Source organism: Vitis riparia, chromosome 7, assembly GCF_004353265.1.
Source record: "Vitis riparia cultivar Riparia Gloire de Montpellier isolate 1030 chromosome 7, EGFV_Vit.rip_1.0, whole genome shotgun sequence".
In the NCBI taxonomy this organism is placed as follows: domain Eukaryota; kingdom Viridiplantae; phylum Streptophyta; class Magnoliopsida; order Vitales; family Vitaceae; genus Vitis; species Vitis riparia.
In genome coordinates this window covers 15969474-15988849 of record NC_048437.1, presented here as the reverse complement: position 1 = coordinate 15988849, position 19376 = coordinate 15969474, and positions in this window count along the sequence as shown.

The following is a 19376-nucleotide window of genomic DNA, read 5'->3' as shown; positions in this document are numbered from 1 at the left end:
GTTGAATTTTATGGATATATCGATATATTAAAAAAAAATCGGAAAGATAAAACTTGATGGAAACTCGAAGATATTGAAGAAAACTTCAACAAATGTGTAGACCCCCCCGAGGAGCTGGAGCTCTTTTTCATCATTATTATTTTTTTTGTGGTTTTCGGAAGACCTCTGAAGTGGGCTGCTCTCGGGCAGCTAGATAGGCTGAGAAGGTGGCCAGATGGGACGGGGAACAGGAGGGCAAGTAGTGGCTTGCCAAGGAAGATAGAAACAGGGGACATCGGGATGAAAAAGGGGAGAGGTTTTTCTGAAGAAGAAAAGAAAAAGGTTGTGAGGAGGGCGGATGGTTTCCTGAAGAGAAAAAAACAGAGAGGAAAAGAGCGAGTAGAAGGCAAGTTGTATGATCTTCACTTGAGGATTCAGGTATGGCGATTATGAGCACTTTCACTCCGCATTTTCTTTATTTTCCTCTTTTGACATCATCGTGCTTAGGCATGGTTTAATGGGTTTGTTAAGATATGTGCTTCGCTTTGCCTTTTCTCTGGTTTTCTCTGTTTTCTCCCTCAAATGACTGAGGTATGCTTTTGCTTTCTTCGAGTTTGATGTTTGATTAAATACCTAAAAGCTTAATGCTCATTCCACCAGCTGCCATTTTGTTCATCACTCATGAAACGAGGTTGTGCCTGATAGTTTCTTGAGTCTCTTATATTTGCTCTGTTTTAGCCATTTCATCCCTTGCGCTTTTATGCTCGCATGTGCTTAACTGTGAATGGCTTTGGACTGTGTATCATTCTTTAAGAAAACTTTGGCTGCACCTAATTTGGATGATGATGGTCATGAATGTATTTGGACCGAAAATAAGGGTTTGGATTGGCATGGTCATTGGTTTTCATATGAGCCTGTGTTCAGGACTGTAAGAGAGGAGAAATGAGTTTTTCTGGCGCTCAAGAGGATTCCGAAAATTTTTCGAAGCTGGCTGGTGTTGGCTACTGGCTGGTGTTGGTGCTGGCTGGTGCTGGTGCTGGCTGGCGTCGCCGCTGCCGCCGCGGGGAGGTGGTGATCGTGCTGAAGCCAGACGCGGAGGGAAAGGAACAAGCAAGGAAGAAGATGACGATTTGGGCTTGAGCTTGATGGACTTGGGCTTGATGGACTTGGGCTTTTTTTTTAATAAATAGGACATGGACTTGGGCTTAATGGATTGGGCTTGATGAAGATGGAGCTTATTAGTGGGTTTGGGCTTATGGACTTGGGCTTGATGGATTATTATTATTATTATTATTATTGATTATTATCATTACCATAATAATTATTATTATTACTATTATTATTATTATTATTATTGTTATTATTATTATTATTATTATTATTAATTATTATTATCATTACCATTATTAACTATTATTATTATTGTTATCATTATTATTATTAATTATTATTATTATTACCATTATTAATTAATTATTGTTATTATTATTATTATTATTGTTATTATTATTAATTAATTATTGTTATTATTATTATTATTATTGTTATTATTATTATTATTATTATTATTATTATTATTATTATTATTATTATTATTATTATTATTATTATTGATTATTATCATTACCATTATTATTATTATTATTATTATTATTATTATTATTATTATTGTCAACGGATTATTATTATTAACGAATTATTATCATTATTATTATTAACGGATATCATCAATATTAATTATTATTATTGCTATTATTATTATCAATTATTATTATTATTACCATTATTATTATTATTATCATTGTCATTATTATTATTTGTTCAATTTTTCGAATCTTATTATTATTATTATTATTATTATTATTATTATTATTGTTAATTCAGTTTTTTCAAAATCCTATTATTATTATTATTACCATTATTATCATTTCTATTATTATTACTATTATCATTATTACTATTGTCATTATTGTTATTATTGTCATTATTGTTATTATTATTATTATTATCATTAAAATCTATATTCTCGCAGTTTAACCTCCTAAAGTTCATCTCTTATTATTATTATTTCAAACTCTCCAAATCTTATTATTATTATTATTATTATTAATTCACACTTTCAAAATCTTATTGTTATTATTATTAATTCAATCTTTCAAAATCTTATTCTTATTTTTATTATTAATCCAACCTTTTAAAATCTTATCATTAATCTTATTATTACTATTATTATTAATTCCACTCTCAAAATTTTATTCTTATTTTTATTATTAATCCAACCTTTTAAAACCTTATCATTAATACCTTATTATTATTATTATTATTATTAATTCCACCTTCAAAATCTTAATCTTATTTTTATTATCAACCCAACCTTTTACAATTTTATCATTAATATTATTATTATTATTATTATTATTAATTCCACTTTCAAAATCTTATTCTTACTTTTATTATTAATCCAACCTTTTACAATTTTATCATTAATATCTTATTATTATTATTATTATTATTAATTTCACTTTCAAAATCTTATTATTATTATTATCGTTATTATTAACTCAAACCCTCAAAACCTTATTGTTATTATTATTAATTTAACTTTTAAAATCTCATTATTATTATTGTTATCATTAATTCGACTTTCAAAATCTTGTTATCATCATTATTATTATTATTTCAAAACCTTATTGTTATTGTAATTATCCTTATTATTATTATCGTTATTGTTATCACTTTAGGCCCTTATAATTCCAAAGCCCTTTTTAACCCCTTTCGTTTACCCATATTATTATTATCATTTATTGTTATTATTATTATTATTATTATTATTATTATTATTAAAAATCTATACTATAGCCGTTTAATTTCTTAAAGTTCATTTCTTCTTCTTATCATTAAAAATCTATATTCTCGCAGTTCAATTTCCTAAAGTTCATTCCTTATTATTATTATTATTGCAAATTCAACTTTCAAAATCTATATCTTTCCAGTTTAATTCCCTAAAGTTCATTACTCATTTTCTTTGGCAAATTTCATTTTAATTACCGAGGCTCTAATATTTTAAATTTAATTCCAAATACTCTAATCTTCAAATAAGCTCCAGGGATCCGGTTTTCACTCGAATAGTTTTAGTCCCCTTTCAGTTCCTAAATAATCTTCTGGTAAGCAATAATGAATTCTCCATAATTCTAAAACACGGGATTTGCGAGACTAGCTCATGAATAAAAAATTGGGCTTTGGTGGGGGCCCCCAGGTTTGATCCTTGTTGATCGTAAATCGTCGTGCTTAACGTATTTTGCTTGAGTTCCGTTTGTACCCCGATATGCATGAGCTATATTTTGTATTCATTAATTTTGCACTAATCCCGTTTCATGATAGCGCATTCGCGACTGGAGGACCAGGTACGTATCCACTCATATCTTGTTCATTCTTTATACATGTTTTGATTCTCATATGTGCATGATCATTCAGGATATTCATTGATTTCCTCATCTATTGCCATGATTGCTTCATTTTATCAGTAGAGACCCGACTTTGGAGACTTAGAGGGGTGCTGCGGTTCGTACCGTACCTTCCCGATAAGTGACCTGACCCCCGAGCCCGATCCGGTTTTTCACAGACCACCTTTTCTGAAACAAGGAGTCACACTTAGGGTTTTTCTTTCTTATTTTGTTTACCCTTTTAAAAATAAAACAAAAATAAATGGCGACTCCAAGTCATTTTTAACGAATATAAAATCATTTTCAAAGTAAAATCGAGTTTGCCATCGAGTGGGAAACGCATGAGCCGAAAGGCGGGGTCCACAAAATGGCGACTCCATTGGGGATATTTTAGAGGGTCAAGCTTGAACTTAGAGTGAAGCAAATGTGGCATTTGATTGGATGATTAGTGGATGCTCATCTCTTGATTGTACATTGAGGATTTCTTGATGCATGCTTAGATGTCGTATTCATTTGAGATTTTGACATGCTGGATTATTGATGATTGATCTTATTGCATTGCTTAGCGTATTGATTCTGATTTTGGCATGATTGTTCTGATCACTTCACATGCATACACTCACCACTGTATATCACTCAGCTTGACATGTTGATTCTCTGACTTGTATACTATTTTGATCGTCTTTGAGCATGATGTTTGTATCACTATTAGTCTTGATTGTTGTATTCTCGCTTATCTTGTGAGTACATGATGATATATTTGAGCTTTGCCTGATTGCATGTTGCATGACTGCCCTCCTCTGCGTGATTGTATGTCGCTTGTCTATGTGGGTAGCACATCTATCCCCTTATCTCCGATCCTTTAGTCTCGGTCGTTTCCTTCATTATGGTTCTCACTTTTGCAATTGTGAGGCCTTCTGTGTGTTTGCTCTCTGACCGAGCCAGAGATTAGGAGTAGGGTCTAGCGACGGGCTATATCGATGTACGGGAGCATTCTGGAGGAGAGCGACACTTTGATGTCAATTGGAGTCCGATCATTGAAGACCTGTATAGCCCGGAGCTAGGTTTCATGGATATTTGTGCGACCAGTGTGTTTCCTCTTCTGCTCTAGATTCATAGGGTTTTCGGATGCACCCACACCATCACTGTGCACTCTAGTTGACTATTGAGCGTTGAGAGTTTGAGAGGTTTCACCATAGGAAACCCCCTGGGATGTCGAGGTAGTGCATGTGTGGAGGTGATGACCACCTTGCATGGAAGCACCCCGTCTCTTCAAAGGCGTGCAGAGGGTTGCGTACCACCGGAGGGTTCGATCGCTTCTGCTAGGGATCTTTTAAAGTCCACCTATCTCCTTTTAGAGCCACCTTGACCTTGTAGTTTAAGCCTTAGACTTTTCAATTAGAATTTTCCTTCCCAAACACGTGGGTGCATCTGTGGGCCTTCAGAGCCGGTTCAGTAGTAACAGGTTTGGTTACCTTCGCAGTAGTCTCTTATATATCTGCTCAGGATTGGATATCAGTTTGATTGCTTCCAGGCTACCTTTTGACACATTTGATAGACATTCTTTGTGAAGTTTCCCTTACCCCGCACCTTATCCAGTATTTCCACTGTTGTAGGAGTACCGATACGTTCAGTCTGGGTTCGACTTCTTGGATCAGAGTTGAGGGTAGATTGATCAGAGTATCGGACCAGTTAGACCAGAGATTAGATCAGAGGGATATGGATTCACAGGTAGTTACTGATGCGACTCATGGTAGCTTAGCTTTAAAGGCGTATCAACAAAATTTATACCTTAAATACTATTACTAAAGTAGCCAAGCTACTATAGCATAGTGGTTCTAGGATCGTTCACTGGGAAGGGTTTTCGCAAACACAAGTGATATTCAAATTAGGAAAATAAGTGATTTTCTTATGGATGTTAGCTTTAAAAGAAAATAAAAATGTTTTAGAAAGATTTAAACTAATTTAAGCTAACATTAAAGACTAAAATGAAAGGGTGTAAAAACAAGTTTCTCAAAGATAGGATAGCTATGCTTTGGCTCTTATGCAAATTGGAAATCTCAGGATAGGCTCCTCGCGTTGGGGTTGCAACTATGGTGATGCTTGCTTCCCGAACCGGTATGGATTTAGCAAATCAAGTTTTAATCCTTTAAAATGGCAAAACAGATGGTAGTGAATTTCATCAATGGTTATTCACCTTAGACTTCCTTTGAATGGCTCGTAAGAGATAACTAATGGTCTAAAGCCAAAAGCTTACCAAATATTGGCAACTCAAAGTCATTCCAGGTGATAAACTCACATTTCAATGGCCATTGAAATTGGTTCTAACGGATTAATGCAAAACTTGGAATTGAAAACCTCACCTTCCAATAGCTCGTAGGAGATAACTAATGGATAGAAATCCAAAAGCTTATCAAGTATTGGCCGTTGGAAGTTGTCCAAAGGAAATAAAAACCAAAATTTACATTAATGAACCATTAATGAAAAACGACTACCTTACCTTCCGGGTGCGAGAAATTTCCATGGGATTGCATCCAAGCCATCACATAACATCCATACTTTGAGAAACTTAAAGGTTTTAGCCAATCATCCTCTGAGGAAAAGTCCTCAGAGGCTGTTTGGCTACTAAGAAAATGAGAAAGAAAAGAGAAAAGAAGAAAAACAGAGCTTTATATAATTCTAAGTTTATGTACAGAGGATCGATCACCCCATCCGTCCATTCCAATCCAATTTTCGTTTGGAGGTGTTGTGCACCTCTATATATAGCAAAATTACAAGATAAAGCCTTATGATGGCTGAATACAAGGTTACAAAAGGAATTTACATGAGAAAATATCAAGCTAAAAATATCTGGGAAGTCGGTGGTGCGTGCGTGGAGAAACAGAGGAGATTTGGCATTTTCGCAATGCGAATTTCTCCTTGCGAAAATTTCGCAATGTTGCGAAATGGCAAAATTTCGCATCGTGAGGAAAATCCCCTTGCGAAATTTCGCAAGGAGAAATTCACCTTGCGAAATTTGCGCAAGGTTTGATGCAGTTGTCTTTCGAAGGCCATATCTTCCTCATTTCAGCTCCAAATTGTACACGGTTTGAAGCATTGGATTCTTGACTTCCTGAGCTTTGAAATGGTATATAGCATGTAGAAAATGGACTTCGGGAAGTGCCCCAAAAGTGCAAAAGAAGACTACAGCTGCTGTCCTCTATTCTCCTCTTCTCTCCTCTTCTCCATTGTTCTTGTTTGTGCTCGTGTTTCCACTTGAAATTCAAGCCTGTAAACTTCCAAAATCCTTGCTTTAACTTGTCCAAGTAGCTCCTCCATCATTTGGCATGCTTGAATTGATTCATAAGCTGATAAAAACATGTAAACTTGCCACAAAATGGTTAAAACCAATTACTAAGGACCTTAATGAATTAATTGGGTTAAATGAATATGATTACTACACAAAGGTGCTTAAAACCATTATAATTAGGTCTACAAAATAGCACTTTTTGGTAGTAATCAGTTACCGTCGATCAGTTTGCTGAGGCCATGGCTTCGGTTCAGGAGGCTATAGATAGCCTTGGCCGGAGGATAGATGGGCAGCAGGCCCAGCAGGTCCCGCCCCCGGATGGTGCCCAGTATGACCATACAGTGCCACCACCCCCTCCACCCAGTCAGTCAGCACCACAGGCCATGTCGTTCACCCTACATAGTCAGACCGAGGTTGCTCCGCCTCCCATCACCGTGCCTACCCCGACCTCAGAGGACCCACATGCTCGCATGGATAGGCTTGAGCAGGGGTTGAGGCAGTTGAGGACTTCCGACAGAGCCATTGCTTGGGAGGATTTTGATGGAGTGCCAGTGGCCAGTTTACCGGCCAAGTTCAGGATGCCAGAGATCGAGTGATACACGGGGATTGGGTGTCCCCGCCTCCATTTGAGGCTTTACAATACGATCATGAGGGCTCATGGATTGGACGGGGCTCAGATGATCACGCTTTTCCCCATGTCTTTGGGTGGTGCTGCACAGCGTTGGTTTGCTTCTTTGGATGTATCACGTCGTCGGACTTGGGATGACCTGGCCCAAGAGTTCTTGAGACAGTATGCATTTAATACTGTCGTTGACGTATCGAGGAGGGAGCTCGAGGCTCTTAGGCAGAGATCGGACGAGTCAGTTTCTTCATTCATCTCCCGCTGGCGTGGGAAGATTGCCGAGATAGTGGATAGACCGTCAGAGAGAGACCAGATTCAGATGGTTTTGAGGAGCCTACAACCGAGGATTGCCAGACATGTGGTCGGGGTACCTTTTACAGATTTTGGATCTTTGGTTTTGGCTTTGTATGATGTCGAGGACGGCATCTCGAGAGGTTTATGGACAGATTCTTCCCCTAGTGATATTAAGGGGAAGAAGCCCTTTGTAGGACCAAGGTCGACAGATGTTAGTGCTATCAGTCCATCCAGTCATAGGCCTCTCGGACGCCATCAGCCGATCCCACAGTTTTTCGAGCCTCATTCTTCTTATACATCTCGGCAGTTTAGGCCACGGGTACCTTCTCCGGCTTTTGATCAGACATATCAGGCTCAGCCATTGACTCTACCTTACTATGCCACTCAGGGCATTGAGAGGCCTCCTGTTTCATATACGGGCACTGGACAGCCATGCTACGCTGCACAGTTCACTACGAGACCCGCTACTTCTTACCCCAGGCCCAGAGCTCAGCAGACCTCCACTCCATTTGCTTTGAGGACGCAGAGACAGTTCTCCCAGATAGGCATGCCGTTGAGCCAGGCTCTTCGGAAGCTCACAGAGGCCGGATTATTGGCCGCTCTCACTTCGAGACCACCACCTCAGCCTCTTCCCCCTCAGTTTAGGATGGACTTACATTGCGCCTACCATCAGGGGCCTGGGCATGAGACTGATCGATGGACCGCTTTGAGGCACGCTATTCAGGATCTGATAGATCAGGGTTTGGTACACTTGGGTCAGCCGAGTGTGACCACAAACCCATTACCGACTCATACCACGCATGCAGTTCCTCCACCAGCCGGTGGTATCCATTTCTTGGACTTCGATGAGATTGACGACCATGTCCATATGATGACATAGATCCAGAGCCCATAAAGTTGGGGGATATTTACGAGATGAGCAGCATGTCTTTGGGGCCTCAGGTGCCCACTCCCTTCAGATTATTTCCTGAGACAGCCCCAGTACATGTGACCATTGTTGAGCCTCCGACTTCCACGCGCTATAGCGTTCAGATGCCATTCGTCTTAGTCCCAGATGTTGAGGAGGTTCAGGCTCCACACAGTGATGATCCTCAGACTCCGGACGTTCAGTATATCCTCCGGGGAGGGAGAGTATTGAGACAGCCACCTCCAGCCGCTGCCGTTAGACCCTTAGGGGGTACATCATCCCAGGAGGAGATCAGAGCAGAGGATGACGAGATTGTGAGGCAGTTGCAGAGCACTCAAGCTCGTATTTCTATCTGGAGCCTCTTAGCGTCCTCTAGTACTCATCGAGATGCACTGACTCGAGCTTTGAGCCAGATTAGAGTTGATACCACGACCACTCCCGAGGGACTCATTCATATGATGACGGCTGATAGAGCCACTTGTATCGTCTTTTCCGATGACGACTTGCCACCAGGGGGTTCAGACCACACACGTCTTCTCTATATATCTGTTGGCTGCTCAGGTCGCCGAGTTCCATCTGTCCTTTTGGACAATGGCTCGGCCCTGAACGTATGTCCTCTGGCCACCGCCATCGCTCTTGGATACGCACCATCCGATTTCGGCCCATCCACTCAGACCGTCCGAGCTTACGACAGCACCCGTAGAGAGGTCATGGGTACACTGCAGATTGAGCTCCTGATAGGACCGACCACATTTATCACTGTCTTTCAGGTTTTGAGGATTCCTTCATCCTTTAACCTGCTTTTGGGCTGACCATGGATTCACCGAGCTGGAGCCATTCCTTCTTCACTTCATCAGAAAGTGAAGTTCATCCATGAGGGCCAGGTAGTCGTCGTACAGTCGGCAGGGGACATGTTCATTTCCGCTGAGCCCGTGCTCTAGATCAGCCATAGCGACGACGACTTACTGCTGACCGGGTTCACTTTTGATGAGATACAGACTCTTGAGCTAGAGGACTTTTGCCGGGACTTCGTCGCTATGTCCTTTGACTAGCATGGCAGCACTATAGTGCTTGATATGATGAGGGGCATGTCCTATCTTCTTGGCATGGGATTGGGTCGTCGTCAGCATGGGCCTCGCGAGTTCATAGCCATCCCTGATCACGATGTACCGTTCGGACTCGGATTCATCCCCACTGAGGCCGATTATCTCTATATGGCGTGATTGGGCAAGGAGAGGGTGAGGGCTCGACTGACTCATACGCCTTTCTATTATCCTGTGCGCCCGTACACCAGGAGCCTGACAGATTACTTTGTGAGGGCATCGGAGCTGCATGTACCGTCTGATGGGATCATCAGAGGACTTAGCACCACTCAGGAGGCCGAGCTTCAGCACCTTGTCCAGCAGTTACGATTGAGAGACAGAGCCCCTGGCCCTTCGACTTCTACGTTGATCGCTCCTTCCTCTCTAGATTGCACGAGCCTTATGACGCTTTGCTTCCCGGACGAGACCGACGAGCATGGGACCTTTGCTGAGGTCGGGGACATAGTGGACGGAGTCGCCCCACACGACGAGTACATCGACGAGATGCTCGCCTTGAGCCTGAGCCAGATTGAGGAGACTATTCAGCCTGGGCTTGCTTCATCATTTGATTTCTTCGGGGTATTCGCCATCGAGCTTGCTGAGGAGAGCCTGACTGCCCCTGCTCTGGAGTTTGCTGAGGACCTTATAGCTTTTGATGATTTGATTGATAGCCATGTTGGCATTGTTGAGGGAGCGTCTGACTTTGTGGACCCACCTCTTTCATTTGACGTTCTGTCGGGGTTCGTCACCCGTTCTGACGTTGTTTTCCATGATTCATCTATGGATTTGAGCATTTTTGAGTATTTGCCTGCGTCTCGTGATATTGCTTTACTTGTACCATCTTCACCCACATCACAGATTTTTGATATTGATGATGAGATTGCACAGCACGATTCAGACGATGACTTGTCTTCTGCTTCCGATTCAGATCCCATTGATCAGAGGGTTTCATCTACTGTAGGGGACACAGAGATTGTTGATTTCGTCGTAGCAGATCAGCCTAGGGAGTTGAGGATCAGATCAGATCTATCTGCAGATGAGAGAGATGGCCTCATCCAGCTGCTCAGAGCATACTTGGACGTCTTTGCATGGTCCTATGAGGACATGCCGGGCCTTGACCCATCTATCGTCTAGCATCGTTTGCCACTTCTGCCCCATGCCAGACCGGTTAAGCAGAAGTTGAGACGATTGCATCCTCGTTGGAGCTTGCAAGTGAAGGAGGAGATCCAGAAGCAACTCAGTGTAGGATTCTTATCAGTGGTCGAGTACCCGGAGTGGCTGGCCAATGTCGTCCCTATCCCCAAAAAGGATGGCAAGGTGAGAGTCTGTGTTGATTTCCGAGATCTCAACAAGGCCAGTCCTAAGGATGATTTTCCTCTTCCACACATCGACATGCTAGTTGACAGTACGGCAGGTCATTTGATGTTGTCCTTTATGGACGGATTTTCCGGGTACAGTCAGATCTTGATGGCTCCAGAGGATATGGAGAAGACGTCCTTCATTACCGAGTGGGGTACTTATTGCTATAGAGTCATGCCATTCGGATTGAAGAACGCAGGAGCCACTTATCAGAGAGCAGCGACCACCCTCTTCCATGACATGATGCATCGGGATGTCGAGGTTTATGTAGACGACATGATAGTGAAATCCCGAGGTAGATCAGATCATTTAGCAGCTCTGGAGAGGTTCTTTGAGAGGATCCGACAGTTCAGGTTGAGACTGAATCCCAAGAAGTGCACTTTCGGAGTGACTTCTGGGAAACTCTTAGGGTATATGGTCAGTGAGAGAGGCATAGAGGTAGATTTGGATAAGATCAGAGCCATCCTAGACATGCCTGCACCGAGGACAGAGAGAGAGGTCAGAGGCTTCTTGGGCAGACTTCAGTACATCAACAGATTCATTACCAGGTTGACAGACATTTGTGAGCCCATTTTCCGACTCTTGAGGAAGAGTCAGCCTACCGTTTGGGATGATCAGTGTCAGCGCGCATTCGAGAGGATCCGAGAGTACTTGTTGTCACCTCTGGTCTTAGCGCCTCCTACACTAGGCCGTCCTTTACTCCTATACCTATCCGTCTCCGACGTGGCTTTGGGATGCATGTTGGCTCAGCTCGATGATTCGGGCAAGGATCAGGTCATATATTATCTGAGTAAGAGGATGCTAGACTACGAGACGAGATATGTCACGATTAAGCGTTATTGCTTGGCATTGGTTTGGGCCACTCGCCGACTGAGACATTACATGACCGAGTATTTGGTGCACTTGATATCCCGTCTAGATCCTCTGAGATATTTGTTTGACAGGCCCGCCCTGGTCGGTCGCCTCATGAGATGGTTGGTACTTCTGACTGAGTTTGACATTCATTATGTCACTCAGAAGTCCATTAGAGGGAGCATTGTCGCGGATCATCTAGCTTCTTTACCGGTTTCCGATGGTAGGGCCATTGATGACGACTTCCCAGACGAGGATGTTGCTGCTGTGACTAGTCTGTCAGGTTGGCGCATGTACTTTGATGGTGCAGCCAACCATTCTGGATACGGGATAGGCGTCCTGTTGATATCCCCTCATGGTGATCACATTCCCAGATCTGTTCGTTTGGCATTCTCGGATCGACATCCTGCCACGAACAACATTGTTGAGTATGAGGCTTGTATCTTGGGATTAGAGACGGCCCTCGAGCTCTGGATTAGACAGATGGAGGTGTTTGGTGACTCCAATCTGGTATTGAGACAGATTCAAGGCGAGTGGAAGACTAGAGATGTGAAGCTTAGGCCTTATCACGCGTATTTGGAGCTACTGGTCGGGAGATTTGATGATTTGAGATATACCCATCTGCCTAGAGCGCAAAACCAGTTTGCTGATGCCTTAGCTACTCTAGCTTCCATGATTGATATTCCTGTGGACGCCACTGTTCGCCCATTGTTGATAGAGTCGAGATCTGCTCTGCATACTGTTGTTTGATTGATGATATGGAGATAGATGATGGTTTGCCTTGGTACCACGACATATATCACTTTTTGAGACTCGGCGTATATCCTAAGGCCGCCACGGCCAAGGATAGGAGAGCATTGAGACAGTTGGCTGCTCGATTCATGATTTGTGGCGAGGCGCTGTATAGACGATCACTTGATGGGATGCTGCTATTATGTTTGGACCGGGCTTTTGCCGATAGAGTGATGCGAGAGGTTCATGCGGGAGTCTGCGGACTGCATATGGGAGGGCATATGTTGGCTCGTAAGATCATGAGGACCGGCTATTTCTGGTTGACCATGGAGACGGATTGCTGCCAGTTTGTTCAGAGATGCCCCGAGTGTCAGATACATGGAGACCTCATTCACGTGCCACCTTCAGAGTTGCATGCACTGACTTCACCTTGGCCGTTTTCAGTATGGGGTATCGACATCATTGGGAAGATTTCGCCGAAATCTTCCAGTGGTCATGAGTTCATCCTGGTCGCCATCGATTACTTCACCAAGTGGGTGGAGGTCGCTTCGTATGCGAGATTGACATCGTCTGGAGTTGCTAGTTTCATCAGATCACACATTATTTGTCGCTATGGAGTCCCTCATGAGTTGATTTCGGATAGAGGGGTACATTTTAGGGCAGAGGTTGACACCTTGGTGCAGCGATATAGCATCCGACATCATAGGTAGTCTGCGTACAGGCCGCAGACGAACGGGGCAGTAGAGGTTGCGAATAAGAATATCAAGAGGATATTACGGAGGATGATTGAGACTTCTCGGGATTGGTCAGAGAAGCTCCCATTTGCGTTGTGGGCTTATCGGACCTCTTTTCGCACCTCTATAGGCGCCACACCCTACTCATTGGTATATGGCATGGAGGCGGTGCTACCCGTTGAGATTGAGATGGGTTCGTTGAGGGTGGCACTAGAGCATCAGATTCCCGAGACAGATTGGGCTCAGGCTCGATTTGATCAGCTCAATCTCCTAGATGAGAGGAGATTGAGAGCAGCAGACCATGTTCGTGCATATCAGAGGAAGATGGCCCGCGCTTTCAAAAAGCGGGTCAAGCCCAGAACACTACATGTAGGTGACTTAGTCTTGAAAGTCATCAGGGGATTGATCAGAGATCCTAGAGGGAAGTTCAGACCCAACTGGAGCGGACCTTATTTCATCAGGGAGTTGACCCCAGAGGGCGCTGCATGGCTGATGGATTTAGACGGAAACCGATTCTCAGAGCCAACCAGTGTGGATCAGCTAAAGAGGTACTATGTTTGATACCATGGTTGCAGGATGGGTGGCCATCATTTCGGTTAGCCATTACCTTGTTATTCCTTTGTGATGCATAGTCCGTTGCTAGCCCATTGAGCCTCACATGCGTATTATAGCCTTTCTTTCTTATCACCTTACTCACATTTTCACACCGGGACAGGGGCCCTTTAATGTATGCATGCATTTGTTTGGGAGTTTCATGAGCCTTGGACCTAGGGGCATGTTTTTCTCATTATCTCTTTTCCTATCACTGCACCTCTGCATTTTCATCTCATCTTATTGGTTGTGTTATTCATCTCTTCTTCCTTATCCTATCTACTATTTGTTTGTCTCATGTTCTCTCCACCCTGAGTGGTGAGCCTCCTCAGTTCATCACATGGAGGATAGTCACATCATTTCCACCATCTATCTCGCAGACACTGGTTTAGAGATCCTTAGTTTGAGAAGGTCATCTTGTCAGAGAGAGTTTGTTTGTTACCTTAGCACTTGGGAGTGTGTCCATTTGTTACTGATATCATCTTTGGGGTTCGTTTGTTCGTGTTCAGGGTACGCATGTTCGTATATATGTAAAAAAAAAAAAAAAAATTATTATTATTATTAGCACGTGTCTGTATGTGCATAGTGTTCTCGATCATTGAGTATGTATATTGATGTCTGGGGGTCATTTTTATCGAGTATGTTCGTTATTGGGAGTTCGTATGTGAGCTCTCTGATCCCATGTTATTTGTATTGCTTCGTCATATCTATTTGTGAGAGAGATGAGTGACCTTCTCCTAAGGACTCCGAGTCATTGTCCTTTCCATTATTACATTCATTATTGATGTGACTTGACTTCATGTTTGATCTGAGTCGATCACCACCTTTCCTCGCATATTCATTGTTTCGCTGTCGTTTTTATCATTGCTTGTGATTCATCTCATTCCCTTCACATCTTATTCCCTCCTTACAGCGACCCATCTCGGGTTCGATGCTTATTTCACATCATCATTACACATACCACTATCAGTTCATGTTGCTTCATTTGTCTCCTTATCGACATCATATTCATGTTAGGCATCCTCAGGTCCATGGCTCATGGGGTTCACTATACATGTTGCATTTCATATATGAGGGCATGATTTTTTTTATCATTGGGTATTTGAGCCTAGTTTCCTTTCATTTCTATCACCCTATCACCTTGGCCTACGTTACGTCCCATGTCTTAAGACCACCCTGAGGCCATGGGATCAGATGTCGTCTTCGGCAACCTCTACTTGGACAGGTGATTGAGATCTGGTTGATATTTAGATATCGTCATGCTTCTTCTTCTAGGAGTCGCCTCTTTGATGTGTAGGTCTAATTCAGTTGTGTTCGGATTACCAGGATCGTGAGTTTGACGATGATTGATTTGGTGTCACCTGATTTTTGACCTATCATACCTCTGGTACCACACTAAGGCATATCCCATTTCATTTGGAGGTTCATGGATCCTCACGGACTTGCACGATCATCACTTACTGGATGCTCACTGAGATGTGGACATGATCATTACCTCACAGAGCCCCTGAGATCCACCCAGCCAGGTCCGCACTTCTCGACACTTGGATGCCATCATGCCTCTCCATCCGGGAGGTACATCTTGGATATGTGTGCGTGATTCAGTTATGGATTCGGACGACCAGTGTTACATGATCGATGATAGGTGATTTCGTGTCGCTCGATTTCTGACTTGTCGTGCATCCGTTACCCATACTGGGGCATATTTTCGTTTCGGATGAGATTTACGGATCTTCACGGAGGTCACGTGCTCGACGATAGATGATTTCATGACACTTGTTCTTTTGACCTGTCACACATCTGATGCCCATACTGGGGCACTTTTTTCCGTTTCGGATGAGATTTACGGACTTTCACGGAGGACACGTGCTCGACGATAGATGATTTCATGTCATTTGTTCTTCAGACCTGTCACGCACCTGATGCCATACTGGGGCATATTCCTTTTCGGAAGATCTTTATGGATCTTCGCAGAGGTCACATGTTCGAGGATAGATGATTCCATGCTATCTGATCCTCGACCTATCATACATTTCGATGCCATACAGGGGCATATTTCCGTTCGGATGAGATTTACAGATCATGAGGGAGTCGCGTGCTTATCCTTATTTGGTGGGATGTATGCAGAGATGATGATATATTTGCTATCCTCACGATGATTCCTTAGTGGAGCCTATTGAGAGCCATCTAGCCAGGCCTGTGCTTTTAGATGCTTAGGTGTCGTCATGCTTCCTTTTGAGGGACGCCTTTTCGATATGTGGGTTTGATTCAGTTGCAGGCATAGATGATCTGAGCTCATCTGATTTTTTTCGACATGTTACATTCCCGATGCCACACTGGGCCATATTCCCCATCTTGATTGAGATTTATAGATCCCCACTAGTTTACATGATTGTCCACGGTTATGAGATACTCGCCAGGTCGATGTTTGATTTCATTTTTTCCGGATACTCCGAGGAGCCTTTCTTGAGTCATTCAGCCAGATTCGTACCCTTTGATATAGTCGTAATTCCTAGAGGGAGTTGTCTCTGGTGCCTGGATTTCCCGCGTCATCATTTCAGTGGGGTACATATCAGATCCGTTACGTGTCCCATTGGTGTTATTCTCGAGTCATCAGGACAGATCGGGTACATCTGATGCCGTACTGGGGCATATTGCCCTCATTTAGCCCTGGAGGCGATCGTTCTCTCACATATCCGTTACAGTTTCCATCACTCGGCCGAGTTATATTGTGTTCACCTCATTGACCATTATTCCTGAGCTCTTCATCGATATGAGCTCTCAGCGGAGCGTCGTTCGAGGCTCGTAGAGTCCCTTTCCAGCGGATTGAGATTTGCAGCAGCATGCCACACTGGAGCATACCCCCTTCCTTGAGTTCATCGGATCTTTTGCAGATTTTCTCACTGCTCGATCTACTTCTTGATCTTCATGAGTCATCACACTGGGGCATACCCCCATACTTGAGTCCACTAGATCTTTTGTGGTCTTTCTCACTGCTCAGTCTATTTCTTGATCTTTGCGAGTCGTCACACTGGGGCATACCCCCTTTAGCGCTTTTCTACTGGGTCATACACCCCTCTCTTTGGGTTTACCGTGTCTCGTGTTGATTTCATGATTGTCATACCCATTTACCGATCTTTATGAGTTATCACCTAGGGCATCCCCCTACCGTCATCATGTTTAGGCTCCCAGAGCCATTACCGTCATCTCGTTTAGGCTTCCGGAGCCATTACCATCACCTTGTTTAGGCTTCCAGAGCCGTTTCTGTCATCTCGTTTAGGCTTCCAGAGCCATTTCTGTCATCTTGTTTAGGCTTCCAAAGCCATTACTGTCATCTTGTTTAGGCTTTCAGAGCCATTACTGTCATCTTGTTTAGGCTTCCAGAGCTGTTATTTCCTAGTTTAGCTTTTAGAGTTTGCTTTTTGGTTTGACTTCCAGAGCTATTGCTTTCTCAGTTTAGCTTTTAGAGTTAGCTTTTTGGTTTGGCTTCCAGAGCTGTTATTTCCTAGTTTAGCTTTTAGAGTTAGCTTTTTGGTTTGGCTTCCAGAGCTGTTATTTCCTATTTTAGCTTTTAGAGTTAGTTTTTTTTTTTTTTTTTTTTTTTTGTTTAGCTTCCAGAGCCATGATTCTTTTAGTTTAGTGTTTGAAGTTAGCTTTTTGATTTGGCTTCCAGAGCTATTATTTTCTCGGTTTCGGCGTTCAGAGCCGTCACCACTTCTTAGTTTTGGCGTTCAGAGCCATCACTATTTTCAGTTTGGCGTTTAGAGCCTTCATCACTTCTCAGTTCTGGCGTTCAGAGCCATCATCGCTTTTCAGTTCTGGCGTTCATAGCCATCACTATTTTCAGTTTGGCGTTCAGAGCCGTCATCACTTCTCAGTTTCGGCGTTCAGAGCTGTCATCACTTCTCAGTTTCGGCGTTCAGAGCCATCATCATTCTCAGTTTGGCGTTCAGAGCCATCACTATTTTCAATTTGGCGTTCAGAGCCGTCATCATTTCTCAGTTTCGGCGTTCAGAGCCATCGTCATCCTCAGTTAGGCGTTCAGAGCCATCTTCGTTCTCAGTTTTGACATTCAGAGCCATCATCTTTCTTTAGTTTGGCGTCCACAGCCATTGTACATATCCCTTCATGCACCTTGAGTCATCACCTTTTCGTGTTTTGACGTTCAGAGTCATTCCTTCTCATCTGTATCATTCAGAGTCACAGACCCTGACATTCATATCCACTAGCATTGCGCATGTTGCCTTCATGGATTTGCGTTTATCCTCGTTTTCCTCACTTTGTCACCCCGTGCTTATTCGCCTATTCATCATTGTCCTTTCATATCTCCCTTCTCACTGCTTATGACGATGTCCTTTGAGTTCACGACACATACTTCGGTCATGTTGTTGGACGCCCTACACTTGCCATTTTCATATAGTTCACTTAGGGTAGTCTCCTTCTGGCACATTCTTTCCCGTACTTCAGAGTGGTTTGACCGTTACTCATCCTTGATATGGTCTTTCGAGTCACTTCTGGAGACATTCTCGGAGGGAGCCTAGGTCCTCAGTGTGGCTTCAAAGACATTTTGAGGCTTCCTTTTGCTCTTAGGATTAGAGCTTTTGTGTTCGTCTCTTGGCCTGAGTGAGTTCATGCTTCGCTAGTGTCCCTATGGGGGTCTCCTTGGTTCTTCGGCAGAGTTCACTTCATTACACTCACTATTCACACCTTCTTTTCACTCCAATGTTCACATTCCTTACACTCGTGAACTCTACCGAAGAGGGGCATATTTGTAGACCCCCCTGAGGAGCTGGAGCTCCTTTTCATCATTATTATTTTTTTTTTTGTGGTTTTCGGAAGACCTCTGAAGTGGGCTGCTCTCGGGCAGCTAGATAGGCTGAGAAGGCGGCCAGATGGGACGGGGAACAGGAGGGCAAGTAGTGGCTTGCCAAGGAAGATAGAAACAGGGGACATCGGGATGAAAAAGGGGAGAGGTTTTTCTGAAGAAGAAAAGAAAAAGGTTGTGAGGAGGGCAGATGGTTTCCTGAAGAGAAAAAAACAGAGAGGAAAAGAGCGAGTAGAAGGCAAGTTGTATGATCTTCGCTTGAGGATTCAGGTATGGCGATTATGAGCACTTTCACTCCGCATTTTCTTTATTTTCCTCTTTTGACATCATCGTGCTTAGGCATGGTTTAATGGGTTTGTTAAGATATGTGCTTCGCTTTGCCTTTTCTCTGGTTTTCTCTGTTTTCTCCCTCAAATGACTGAGGTATGCTTTTGCTTTCTTCGAGTTTGATGTTTGATTAAATACCTAAAAGCTTAATGCTCATTCCACCAGCTGCCATTTTGTTCATCACTCATGAAACGAGGTTGTGCCTGATAGTTTCTTGAGTCTCTTATATTTGCTCTGTTTTAGCCATTTCATCCCTTGCGCTTTTATGCTCGCATGTGCTTAACTGTGAATGGCTTTGGACTGTGTATCATTTTTTAAGAAAACTTTGGCTGCACCTAAT